Source organism: Echiichthys vipera, assembly GCF_963691815.1.
Source record: "Echiichthys vipera genome assembly, chromosome: 20".
Taxonomy (NCBI): Eukaryota; Metazoa; Chordata; class Actinopteri; order Perciformes; family Trachinidae; genus Echiichthys; species Echiichthys vipera.
The window spans coordinates 24,218,851-24,233,786 of NC_139845.1; positions in this window are offsets into that span (position 1 = coordinate 24,218,851).

Consider the following 14,936-nt stretch of genomic DNA (forward strand, 5'->3'; position numbering starts at 1 on the left):
TGCTGCCATGGTCCTGTGTGTAGGTCTCTGCTGATCATGGTGGTGCCTGCTGCTGTGGTCCTGCATGACACTTCCTGCTACTTCTATAACTATTAGTAATTTATACTGTCACTAGTCTTATAAATTATAAAATTTGTAGCCATAAAAACACCATCAGTGGTATGTCTTGCTGTATCGTAGCTGCTATTGCCTCTACTCATCTCATCACCTTAGATGTGCCTGTTCCTACTATTCTGCTGTATTAACCGCCATATCATATAAGTCATAATTACATTACTATAGATATTGTTATAGTTACTGTTACTCTTTGGCTGCTTGCATCTCTGGAAGTGTGTCAGTCTCTCTGTCTTTTGTCTGTCTTTGTCTTTCTCTCTTTCTTTCTCCTTTTCTCCCTCCCCAACCAGTGCAGAAAGATTCCCGTCCTCCACAGAGCTGGGTCTGTCTGACATTCCTGTCTGTTATAGGGAAGGTTTTCGTTGCCACCGTACGGGGGAATTGTTGGGTCTATGCCTACTCTGTAAAGTGTCCTGAGATAACTTTTGTTATGATTTGGCACTATTAATAAAATTGAATTGAATTGCTGCCCTGATGGCCACATTTAATTGTGTATTTTGATGTCTGATGGGGAAGTGCACTCAGCCTGTAGAGTCGACGGTTGACTATTTCCTGTGGGGGCGTCTTCCCTCAAATATACTACTCTTAAACTTTCACATGTTACAAAAGAAGGTTATTTTGGTTCAAACTAATGGTTCGTCCTCCATGTAAATCTCTTATTTATTGACCAATAGTGAGCATAGCACACAGACGATGATCACGTAACTGAACTCCCTCTGCAGATAATATGGTCATAGGCTAACAGCTAGCAGCTCGAGGTCCCGGCAAAATGAGGCTTTCTTTACTGAGATATTTCCTTGTACTCTCAATACTTGTCATTTCTTCCTAGAATCAATTGTGCAATACTGTCCTTGGATCTGTTCTAAGATTCAATTTTTTTCATTTTAATCGTGCAATATTGTTCTTGGATCTGTTCTAAGAATCCATCTTTTCACTTTAATTTTAATTTAGTTTTATTTTTAGTCTCTGCATATATTTTTAGTCTGTACATTTTTTTTAACTTAAATTTTATTGCAGCCTTTTTAAAATTCTATTTTTTGACACTGTTTAGTTAAATATATATTTTTATTTCATTTTTACTTTCTTTGTGACCAGGGAGATGTGCAAAGTAAGACTTTCATTGTGCAGTGTGACGTATGTCTTAACTAAACATATGACATTGAATCCTAGGTTACACCAGAGGCTGTTGACATACATGATGAGTCCCCCACCTCTGCTTTTTCCGCTTGCTTTTGTGTCTTTGTAGACTCTCACAGCAGTGAACCCCGGCAGGTCCACGATAGCATCCGGTACAAGGTGTTTTAGCCATGTTCGACTAGGTTCCTCAGTCTATTTAATAAAATGTGATAGTCTACTGTATCGAATTAGATCCAGCAGTACCAAGACTGTGAGTCTATGATTATCTAAATTACAGCATGTCATTTAAAAATGTTAAAAGTGCGGTCTCTGTACTGTGGTTCCTCCTAAAACCAGACTGATGGGTCTCTTAAATATGATGAGTTTAAAAAACATTTACTTGATTAAAAACTATTTTCTAAAATCTTACTTAAAAATGGTAAGTTGGATACAGGCCGGTAGTTATTTAAAATATTGGGGTCTAATCACTCTTCTTCAGAAGGGGCTTCACCACTGTTTTAAAGTAGGTGGGGACGACACCCGTCTGAAGAGAACGATTCACCAGATACAACAGCTGTTCCTCAAAGTGTGTGGTGTGGGAATTGGATCGAAAAGGCAGGTTGTGGGCTTTACCTGGTAGAAAAGTCGACCAAGTATCCAACCAGGGCACAACTCTCCAGTGTTTCCTTAGGCAAAAGCAATGATCCAGGTGTTAAAAGCTGTTTTATCTTTCTATTTTAAATTTCTCATATTTACTTGTTAACCTATTTTTAATATTACCTCTATTTTTTATCTTAAATTATTGTTCGGTGTTGTTCTGTTATTGTTATGTAAATGTTATTGTTATTGTTATGTTTAGGTTTGTCCTGTTAAATGTTTGGAAACTGTGAGCAAAGCATAAGCCGGAGTCAAATTCTCTGTATGTCCAACATACTTAGCAATAAACCTGATTCTGATTCTGATAAAAAACTGGATCTGATGTCATTGATTTTTCTTCTGAAGTGGTCTGCAAAGTCCTTACAAAGGGCATTATTTGGTGCTTTGGAGAATCTTTTAAAATTTCCTTCCATTCATCTTCAACCTCTTGTCCCTATCGGGGTCATGGGGGGCTGGAGCCGATCCCAGCTGACATCGGGCATGAGGCGGTGTCCACCCTGGACAGGACGCCAGTCTATCACAGGGCACATAGAGACAAACATAGACAGACAACCATTCACACCTACGGGCAATTTAGAGTCAAGCATTCACACTCACACCTACGGGTAATCTAGAGTCAACCATTCACACTCACATTCACACCTACGGGTAATTTAGAGTCAACCATTCACCCTCACAGTAACACCTACAGGTAATTTAGAGTCATCAATGAACCCAACACCGTCTTTTGACTGTGGGAGGAAGAAACCCGGAGAAAACCAATGCAGACACGGGGAGCACATGCAAACTCTGCACGTTGTTAGTTAAAAGATCAATTGTGGAAAATAGGAATCTGGGGTTATGTTTATGGTCATTGATTCGTTTTTGGAAGTGGGAGATTCTCGCTTGTTTTTTCACTGTGTTATTGTGAATTTTGAGGTTTTGACGTAAAATTTCATAGTGAACTGTTAACTTTGATTTCCTCTCAGCACTCCTGCATTCCCTTTTGAGTTTTTTAACTTCCTCAGCTCTCCATGGGGTTGTGGGTCTCGTTTTAATTGTCCACAACAGAGGGCGCACCAATGGCCAGGCCAGCCCTCTGCTGTGGGTCGGCTGCATGACATGTTACTTAAATTCAAGGCAGTTTAAAAGGTTTAAAAAGTCTCTGTACACTGAGTCTGAGGAGATGTCCACCTGTAGAATAAGATCACCGGCTATTAAAATTCTATTAAAAGTGGAGTGAATAATTGATAAAAATTCTGAAAATTCACTAATAAAAGGTAGAACACTGAAGTGGTCTGTAGACTGTTATACAGAGAATAGATAGCATTTGAGTACCATGCTTTTGTTTTTAGCAGCCTAAGTAGCTGTTCATAACACTTCATGTTTATAGTGATCTTTATAATTGAAGCAGTGCCACCCCCTCTTCTGCACCCCATTGTTGAAAATACAAAGTTAAAGTCAGTGCCAAGCCATGTCTCTGTAAGGAGAATGCTGTCCAGGTTATCCAAAATTATATCATTTATAATACAAGATTTGTTTAAAAGAGCCCACATTCAGCAAAGCCATTTTAATGTCTGTGCTGAATGTGTGCTCATCGTCTTGACCCCTCCTAGTTAGGGTGCAGGCCGTCGTGTTTAAGGTCTGGGTCTGTTTAAAAAAAAGCTGTGAAGTTGTCCACAAATGGAATACTTTTCCCCAGGCAGTATCCTTTAAGCCACAGGTGCAGCTGGCAGAGGCAGCTGGTCATAACATCACCAAAACGCGGCGGGGGAAGCGGGCCTGAAATAATTAATTGCGTCCCTGTGTCTAACAGGCGGTCCACCATGGACCTGAAGTCCTGCTTGAGGACCTCGGACTGGTGGTTCTTTAAATCGTTGGGTTTGGGGCATTAACTAGGGTTTAGGTTAGGAAAGGCAGGATGGCCATCTCTGACCATGCAATACGACACTGGAACATTTAAGTTGAAAAGGTTTTTTAATGCAAGAAGATCCTGTGAAAATGCACACAAAAGGCATATAATACAGTAGGTGTTTCTGCCTCACTAGTTTTCACAATTCACGACTATCTTTTTTTTTTAAAATAGCTCTCGCTTTTAACTCCATATGCAGTTCAACCTGTAGGACTCAGGTCATTCTCTGGTTCACTTTTCATGCATCTTTTTTGTTCAACTTTTAGAAGCATAAATTACTCACATGGTCCTTAGAATGAGATGAAAATTAAATAATGGATGTAGACAGTGGAATATATTTACCAAAGGACATCATTTACTTTCTTTAGTATCTATTGTAGTGGAAAATCTTAGTAAAAAAGGTTTTACCTAAAATAACCTTTCATACAATATGTACTCATAACCTTCAAGTGTGTTCTCATATGTCCTGAAACTGTTTGAGAGAAAGGCAGTGAAGGCATCTCCCAGATAACCTTGAGTTTTGGTAAACAGCACTACAAAATTGCTGAATTGAACCTGTTATTGTGCACGTGACTGGGCTTAAGTTTCTCATTCTATTGTTGTACACAGACAACCAAGATAAGTTACGACTTAGCAAAATAAGGACTCAAAATCAGTCAGGGAACGATTGATGCAGGCCGTATTTCTGACACACCGGGTACATTCTTAAGACAGAGCGATAAATAAACAGCCTATAAAACTCTATACTCTGCAGTTCAGACGAGGGACTTAAGTAATCAGACCCGGCAAGAATCCCTAAACAAACAGAAAGTCGCTTCAGACGGAGGACAAAACAGGTAAAAACTACACTGATCTACATAATCTATGAAAGTTACACAAAAGAAAGTCACTGACGAGGAGGAAAAGAACAAAAGGCTACAAACAAAACCCATGCTGCACAGAGCTAATGAAAACTTCTAATCAAAAACACTCCAAGAGGAGAAAAAACAAAGGCACTATGAAACTTAACTTGCTACACAAGCTTGACTAAAAAAATCTTCTTCAGGAGGTGCTCAAAAAAATAAAAGTGGCCATTTCCACAGCCTTGTCATTAAGTATTGCCAGAGGTACACGATGAGACAATATACTGTGACAACAAGACAGGGGAAGACGAGGACTATATGCACATGAGGGAGGATGACACAGGTGGACACAATCAGGTAATCAGGGAACACAGCAGACCGATGACACAAGAGGACCTCTCACCGTGGTGTGACAAGGTAAAGTTGAAGAGGCGCCACCGTCGATCAGAAGCGAGGAACACACGTTTTTGGTCAAAGAAGCGGAGGAACACATGTTATTGGTCAAAGAAGCGGAGGAAAACATGTTATTGGTCAAAGAAGCGGAGGAACACGTGTTATTGGTCAAAGAAGCGGAGGAACACGTGTTATTGGTCAAAGAAGCAGAGGAACACGTGTTATTGGTCAAAGAAGCGGAGGAACACATGTTATTGGTCAAAGAAGCGGAGGAACACGTGTTATTGGTCAAAGAATAGTACAGATATTAGGTGTCAGAAATAGGGTGAGTGAATCCCATTAGTGGACAGGGAGAGGTCCGGCACAAGTTTGCCCTGATATAAACAATACGGTGTCATCTAGAATATATTTAGTCTTGTATTGTGCAGAGACATGATGTAATATCAAAGGATCTTGAACTGATGATTTCCTCTCCATATGTTTTTTTCCACAACATTAACATTTGCTCAGGATGTTATCTGAACTGTCAAAATGATCTATCACCACCAGTATTTTGGTTGGTTCTTCCACAGAGTCTACAGTATAAAGTATAAAGTGATGTCAAAAAATAATAAAAATATGAAATCCTTATAATAATAAAGGCATAATGATGGCACTTACATCAAATAAGCCATTGAGACATTTTTTTCCCGTGTATGTGACATCTATTAACGGAGAAATCCGGGAGAGTCAGCAACAGCCAAATGTGGCCAACACTGATTAGCCTGGGGCAGTACGGTGAAGGCATTAAAACGTCTTTTTTAACTACTAATACTGCTCAAAATAACACCAAACCTGGTGCTAATGTGGCTAATTCAGTAAATGTCAGCCAGATGGACGTATCCCCCTCCCCCAAAAGTCACACCAATGCCCTTTTTATGGTGAGAGGAAGTGAGGTGGAGTCAGAGTAAGTCTGCCAAGATGACGGCTCCCATTACAATTGGATCAAGTTGAAAGAATGGACCTCGACGGAGAGGCAACGTCCTTTTTTTTTTTATACAGTCTCTGGTTTCTACCACTGTTTTATTGTGTTGTTACCAAGAAAGGGGCAGATCTTTACAGGTCAGACAATAATAAAGCTGTAACCAGCTCTAAGTAAGGAGATAAAAACAAACACTGTGCAGAGAAAGTAGGCTACTGCTGAGGATGAGACAGACATACTAAACATGTATTACATTTTTCTTTTCAATTTTGCAGAAGTAGTGATATACTGAATATCTTTTCGGCTGTGATTTAGACAAAGGTACAAGACCCCTTCCCACTTTTCCATACCTGAAGTTGGAACCAGCGTCTTTTTTCAGAGCCGGTGAACAGGTGCTGGGGAGGGAGGGAAGCAGATTGACACTGATCGTTACTGGTAAATGTTGTGCTTTTATCGCCGTATGTGTTGTTTTATGCTCGCTGTTAGCTGTACCCACCAAGCTAACATTGATGTTGTCATAGAAACCAAATCCACTGGCAGCTCTTCAGACACCTGTTGCATCTGTCTCAAGGATTAACTAAATGTTATATTATTATTAATTATGTTGCATTATATTTTCAAGTTGTCTCCAAATTGTCCCAGCATTGGACCTCAAACCAAGCTAATACTCTGTTCTATATGCAGACAAAAAATATCCTTGAGTAAAGGTCAGACAGCAGGCACATTCCAATGCTAAGAAATCATTATGTCACACCGTGGTGAGAGGTGTCCTGCCTGGGTTTTTTTGTCTCGTGAAATTCATGTTTTATTTTGAATGACTAATCTTCCTCTTGTTTCAGGTCACTTGCCCTTCCTCCTGTGTCCCCGGTCTGCTGTGTTCCCTGATTACCTGATTGTGTCCACCAGTGTCATCCTCCCTCTCTAGAGGGACACGTTGACTTTTGCACCAAAATGGCTACAGCCACAAATCCTTGAGTCAGCTGATCAGAAAGACTCCCTAGGTGTTTCTCAAGCCAAAGAATGCAAACAAAGCATTGTGTTTTGGGGGAGAAAGTTCTTGCAAGCTCATTCTAACAAGAATGAACTGCAAGTTGGTGAGGACACAGAATGCTGTTGACGGTTTGAGACGATGTGTCCTTGCTGATATCGCTCAGTACTCACAGCATAGAGGCTGTCTGCAGTGTGTTGATGTAGATTCACTTAGATTCAATATGTTACTCGGTTACAAAGTGTCACTTTTTTTCATGCCTTAAATGAACCATTGTTGTATGACCTTGATTATGCGAGCCCACACCTGTTTGATGGAGAAGACTGAGCAGAGAAAGGAGGGGGAGAGGAATGAAGGAATGAAAAACTGAGCGGGGGAGGGAGGGGTGAGCTTCACTACATAGAGCAACACTTTTTTGGGTTAGATTCAACTGGACACAGTGCAGAGGCACACAAGCCTGTTGACTCTCCAGATATATCTGCACTTGTTAAATAAATACATTTCCATCTTAGTTAAAGTCTCACCTCAACAAGTGCTCCAAAAGAACAGCCAAAAATGACATTTTTATTAGGTTATTTATTATTATCTTAATTGCATTTTGTGTCATTATAATTACATTGTGTAATCTTTTAGTGGTACGCTGTACTAAAAGATTTGGAGGGGGTACGCCGTACTGGAAGACAATATATTGTCTGACAAAAATTGCACTTTCAGCATGACAACAAACCTGCTAACATTAAATTTCCAGAAGCAACATGTTTTCCACCATATACACTGCATACAAGTCACTCTGAACTGTCTCTGAACCTTCAGTGCAGCGTTTCACTCCAGAGACAACGAGTGAGATGGAGCTGGATGGTTAAGCAGTACACAGTAAAGCAGTGCACTGCTTAACCATCCTGCTCACACATGGCCAGCTGGTGTTTTAGTAAAAAGACGTTTGTTGCAGAGTCTCCCAAATAAAAACAACATATACAGAAAAATATGTTGATGATCAATATTCTGTTTTTATGTGTGCAGTGTTTCCCTGGACAGACGACGGGCGAGCAGCAAGTGCACGGCTTAACCAGATCTTGTGCCAACATGCGCAGCTGGTAATCAAAGTGATTTAGCAGACAGACGTTTGTTACAAAGTCTGAGACTTTCACACTGGCAGTGGGATTAAAAGGACCAGGGTGAAAAGAAGTCCTAGTGAATGCTTGATAAGTAGACTATAATAAAGTGTATTTTTTGTTGTGCCTGCACTATTGGTCAATTTGATCGTACTGGCAAGAAATAAAAACTCCTTTCACCCCTGCTCACATGTTCCATGGTCCTAGCATAATCAAAACTGATTTGTCCAATTTGAAGTTCACAACAGACACTCACTGGGCTAAAATCCAATAACAACTTTACATTAATAAGCTTTACAAGCTGCAAAATATGTCAGCCACCTCGAATGGCTCAACATCTGCCAGTTTATCTAAATCTCTGCCTGGCACTGGTTCTAACTTTGTCCCTGTAAGGAATTGATTTTAAATTAAATTAAGCATGCTTTTATATTAGTAATCTAACATGGATGACACAAGGAATGTGCAGTTAGACTAGGCAGATTTCTTCACCCTACACTATTGTTTTCCTGAGGCTGATACTCCAGGAATGTGAAAGTAGAAACCAATTGGTTTGAACCAATCGATGTTTGGCAACAAGCCAAAAACTGTATAACTACATTGTACATGCAAGCTCCGGGGTTCTTTTGTCTGGAAGTGTTTGACACACACACACACACACACACACACACACACACACACACACACACACACACACACACACACACACACACACACACACACACACACACACACACACACACACACACACACACACACACACACACACACACACACACACACACACACACACACACACACACACACACACACACACACACACACACACACACACACACACACACACACACACACACACACACACACACACACACACACACACACACACACACACACACACACACACACACACACACACACACACACACACACACACACACACACACACACACACACACAAAAACCTTTAAGAGAAAATTAAAAGAGTAAGACAAATGACAGGATAAATGAGTATTACTAAAAGAGACAAAGACTACTCAGTTAAAAGCTAAATTAAAAGTAAAAATCAGCCATATACATAGCATTTTCAATGTATATACATCCAACAACTGTTGTTAGCACGGCCTGCTTTGTAGTTCGCATACAGTCATGAAGTAAATTGCACTACAACGGCTAACTGTTGCCTGGTTGTTTCAGCCGTGTTTTCTCTGACTTTGTATCTGAATCGCTGCTAAATCAGGTGTGACGTTATTCCCAGCTGCGACCTCCAAGGTAAATGGAACACAGCCTGAGACCCCTCCCAAATTGTCACATCAGCTCATTCTCAATATGACAATTCACCATGACAGCACAACAATATAACACTAATAAACAAGCTTCCATGTCATTTGACCAGAATAAATGTCTCTAAATACTGGGTGATCTGCACCGAAGTGGAAGTAGACTTTATTTACACACTTCTAAGAATCTACAAGTAAAGTTTCATAGTTGTGCATTTACAAGTCAAATTACAAATGACTATGATGAGAGAAAGCAGTAAGAAGAACACTCAGAGTGGCTCGGGTGGTGGTTTACATCAAAAATGGACATGAAGAAGACTTTACGGTATATTTTGGAGCTGTTAAAGCATGTCATTTTATTGTGAAGGACTGAAGTATGGTCCTGGATGTTTTAACAGCATCGATGTTAAAGTGGACGACTAGCAGCTCCCAGTGTTTACGGCGAGGAGATCGGCGTGTCCGACTAGAGGACCACACGGATAATTCACTGCTGTTAGCGTCCTTTTGACCACTCTTGTTAACACAAAGATAAATTAGGCCATTAAAACGGTATATGGTTACAAAGATAAGAAGTTAGTTTAACACCATTAAATTAACTAAGCATTACACCATCATTTAAATTTGTTAGTTCAACAGAAAGTTTGATAGAATTTAGCTTAAAAGTGTCCGTCTGGTGACACAGATCTGTTCTCTGTGAGAAAATGTCTCCACAAAGATGGAGGTTTGCTCCCAGTCCGGTTAGAAGAGGCTCCTCCTCCTCCACAGTCTTTTCTGTAGCACTAGTATTTTTTAACAAAGTCCAATAGCTTTAACCTCACCCAGAGGTTGACCTGGATACATTTAGTATTTTCTAAAGGAAATCGGTAAACCCTACACCTTCTGCTGTATATCAGGCGGCTCAACCCCAAACACAACACTTTTTCATTTTTAACTGTGCACCACCGTTTACAGTGGGAGCTGCTCGGGCTCTGCCATCCAGAAGTGTCTTTGCACCTTGTTAAGGGTGTTATATTCACTGCAGCGCATAGTCTTCTACTGCGCAGGAAGATAAGTAGAACATGCTCAAATTTCATAATTTAGCCTCTTGGCATATCAATTTCACAAAACACGATAAAGTGCGGATCAATGTGGCGCCTTCTCATTGGCTTGGCTAACACACAATATCTAGTGCTCACTGGGAGCATGGTGACGTCACGTCTTGCGTACTGTAAGCCTTTCACAGTACAAAGCAGTACAGCATGTCACTCTACCATAATACAGGGATTAAGGGCGGCATCAAATTACACCACTTTAGTTATTTTGAACGTTGGGTGATTTCCTCTCTCATCACATTGTGCTGTTTACTTATTTAACAATCGAGGACTGCTGTGTGCAGAAGGAAAACAATTTCTCTACTTCAACCCATAGACTGTATAAAAATAATGGACGTAGACCAGTGGTGGACAATACCGGTCCTGCAGGGCCCCTGTCCTGCATGTTTTAGGTTTTTCCAGGACCAGAATTGCCCACCCCTGACGTAGCCTCTCCACCAGGGCCCGTTCTCTAAACTTGATCCAATCATATTCGCCTCTGGGAGCTGCCATCTTTCGGACTTTGACTCCGCCTCATTTCCTCTTACCAAAGAAGGGCATTATTGTGACACTGGGGGGAGGGAGATACGTCCATCTGGCTGACGTTTACCGAATTAGCAACATTAGCTCCAGCGCCCGGGAGCTAGGCTACAGAGCACATTACTAGATAAACAGGAGTGGGAGTCCCGTGTCTCTAGCGGAGATTACACCGGCTCCCGGAGTTAAGTGCAGGCAGCATTTATGATTTATGATTTAAACTGATATTCAACACAGTATCATGCTCATAGATTGTAAAACACAGACCCTCACGGACCGAATCCTCCCGATGCTCCAGATTAGCATCTAGCTAATCTGAAGGACCCGGCGGTCCTCATCCTCCTTCCCCAGTGCCACCCATGGTGCCAGCCAGAGGCAATATCATACAAACCACCACAAGATAACAATTTTCCTGCAGAAGGCTGAGGCAATTACCAGGAGGAAGACAACGCAGAGGAATTCGTGGCAGGCAAGGTCATATCCAGGAAGTCATACAGGAAACCGCTGGAGAGTCTCACATGGCAAAGAACAATCTGGCAGAGAACTGAGGGAAATGGACGGGTATATCACCCTGAAGGGGCTGATTAGCTGATGAGGAGCAGGTGAATGTGGGGGATGGCACAGCTGGTCTGTGAATGCAATCAGAAGATAGTGCAGAGCAGAGGGGAGTGGCAGAGTCTGAAATGACATGAGAGTTAGTTTTTGCAAAACAGAGATGCTGCTTTTGTGCATTAAAGATGTCCATGTTTGGTGCAATTTACCAATGGTGAAGCTGAAAGGCTACTGTTGTGATGGAGCCAGCAACATATCTGGGAGGTTCATTGGAGTGCAAGCCAGATTAAAGGAAACATGTCCTGCGCAAAACACTCTCTGGATTTAGTGTTACAAGAAGTGGCAAAAGAAGTGCGCCTTGTTGCTGATACACTGAACTTTGTTTGAGAAGTCACAGTTGTTATTAATGATTCAGCAAAGAGAAAAATCCTATACCTGTCTCTTTTTGGATGTGGAAAAGTGATAAACCTGCTTGCCCTGTGCCCAGCTTGGTGGTGCATCAGAGTTGTGGCACTGTCACAGTTACTGGCCTGCTATGGAGAGATGCCGCAGACATTCAAGACCTTGGAGAGTGACAGACTGTCAAGGGGGAGACGCATGCCAAAGTGGCAGGATGGCTCAAAAAAAGGGCACAACTACGCGCACAGTCTTTGGTTTGTTTGAGTGGCCCCAGCAAAACCCCAGCGTGTTTTCGCCATTCAGCGGAAGAGGAGGAATGGGATACTTTCAGAACAAACCATATTCATAATATGAATTTGAACTTAAATGGAAAATTTGAGTTTGACCCAGCTTTAATGGGCAGCCCATATGGGAACTATTGGTTGGTTGTTTGTCTTTTGTATCCAAGCCTGTGGAAGGGGGCAATGTTTGAGGCCATGGACATGGTTCGCACACAGGTGGAGTGGTGTTTGGATCAGGAGGGACTCTGCATAGCTGCAGGGCGAGAGCAGGCAGTTCTTGAGGTGGCCCAGGGGAAATGAGTGGATGTTGGTTCCGCGGAACTGACCCCCTTTTCATGAGAGCAGGCTAAGTCTTGAGCTGGACATACTGAGCAACGTGTGTAGGGGTAAGAAATTACCACCATATAGGATGTTGTGTCCATCCTACACACCTGGCTGCCCCAAACCCACGCCATGCTGTCAGAGGTGAAGAAGCTCACAAAGCTCTGTCTGGCCCTGCCCAACACTTTGAAGCCATTTTGAATGCGCATAGCGACCATATGGATGAATGTGATGTTTCGACCCTGTTTGAAGAATTCATCAGCAGGTCAACAGAAAGAAGGTTTCGCTATTGGAAAAGTGTGAAAGCCATTAGTAGCGCAGACTATTCTTTTTCTGAATGCTGTATGTTATAGACTTGATCTTTCTGGCCTACATCATAAATGTGTTTGTTTATTTATATGTAAATTCTACCCTTCTTTCCTTTTCAAGAAAATGATCTGTGACCTTGTCGTACCAACTAGGCATCTTTCCAGGGACTTGACCAGTTCCCTCTTAGGGCGCACTCACACTGTCCTTCCGCACCGCGCCCCGGGCTTTAGGGTATGTGGAAGATAGAGAAATGAGCTGCTCGGTCATATGGCTTTTGAAATGGCTAAACTGAAGTTGGTGCACAGTGGGGTCATGGTACATAAACCCCTGGAATGAGACTAGTCCTGGCTGGTTGAGCAGATAATAACTTGCATCACAGAGCCTCACAGAAAAGAGAGGAAGATAGAGATCTCGTGATCTCTCACACATCACCTCGTTATGATTCTAAAGAACAGAGGAATGCTCATTTCCTTATTTTAGGCACACACACACATACTCATTAACTAACAATTTCGTGTGTTGCAAACACAGACACATCTGTCTCTCTAGATAGCCATATAGGGACATGCACTAATTTCTTTGACTCAGCTTTTCGAATTATAATGTGTTGCCAGGCAGATTAACGCACATTGTCGCCTTTTTTACATTTAAGGCGTTACCATCAGCCGACCAGGGTATATAAAGCCGCTACCCCTAGAAATTTCAGGGTAAGCTGAGCTTCCCTTGCATGCTCGGAGCAATCGCCACTGGTGTTATGTTCCTTAAGGCTTGGTTTATTAATTTATTTTCCAACAAAAATCCCGCCCCCCACACACTCACTCTCTCTCTCTTACTCACACCTGGTGTGGACATAAAGAAGAACCAAAATAAATTTAGAAATCACACTAATAATGAAAAAATTAAAACAAAGAAAGCTATCTTGAGTATGAAAACTATTGTTGATTACATTTTACTTCATAAATGCAACCGCATGGGTTTTATTCATTGGTATAAACTTGTTGTGTAAATAGTTTGTTTGCTGATCCAAACCATTGATTTGAAGCTCAATGCTGATGCTGTCCTGTAAATAGTTTTCTAATAAGCAATAAATAAATGTATTTCTGATCAACCCATATCAATGGCATGCTTAAATTTCTTTGCTTTAGGGTACTTGTCCCCCCCTCCCTCTCCCCCCGCACCCCAGGCCCGTTTGTACTCACACTACCTGGGCCTCGGCGAATGCTTCTTGCTGCCTATACGTCATCATGCCTTAACACGTCACACGCATTGATAGACGTCATCACGATGCGTCGCTTTGAATACAAATCTTTCCATAGACCTCTGAGTTTTTGTGCGTCTTGTCGACTGTTTTTAAATATTTTCATCCGACCAAATCTGCAGTAAACACACCACCTCCACATCACACCAATGTGAACCTTTCGCCGCCATTGTTTTAAATGTCCGTGCATGGTCCCTCCTTCTTTTTTCTACGTCCCAACAGGCGCACATAAAATGACGTCAGAGCCGCCGTATGCCTCATGCTCATACACGTGCGCAGGCTCGTGCTCGTACATGTGCACGGCAAGCATACCGCTCCTAAGCGCAGTACGGTTGCACTCACACTGGTCAAAGGAACTAGACTTTAGCTGTGAAACATCCTGGGGCACGGTACGGATGAACAGTGTGAGTGCGCCCTTACTCCCTCACTGCTGCCTGCTGGCCACAAAACCAAACATTAACTGAATATTCAGGTCAGCATAACAAACAAAAAAATAACACAAAAAACCTCCAGGCAACTGCCCTTTGTCCGGGAGTGGCTGGGAAGCAACATTGAGCAACCTGCACCTTCTGGAACACTTCCCATAAGGGCATGTTGTTTTTGTTCCTAGCTGTAATCTCCTCTGGTCATTTCCGTTACAAACACTAACCTTTCTGCCCATATGCTGTCACTTCCGACCACTACACGGTTTTATTGAGTCATCTAGTGCAATATTAATATTATTATTATTTTTTTTTAATGTCGTCTAAATAATGATACACGCACGCCCCCTTACTGAAAAAAACCCAGCCAATGAGAGCGCGCGCTGAGCGTCATATTAAATGCCCGGGCGGCCCCCTTTCTTCTCAGTGAACCGTG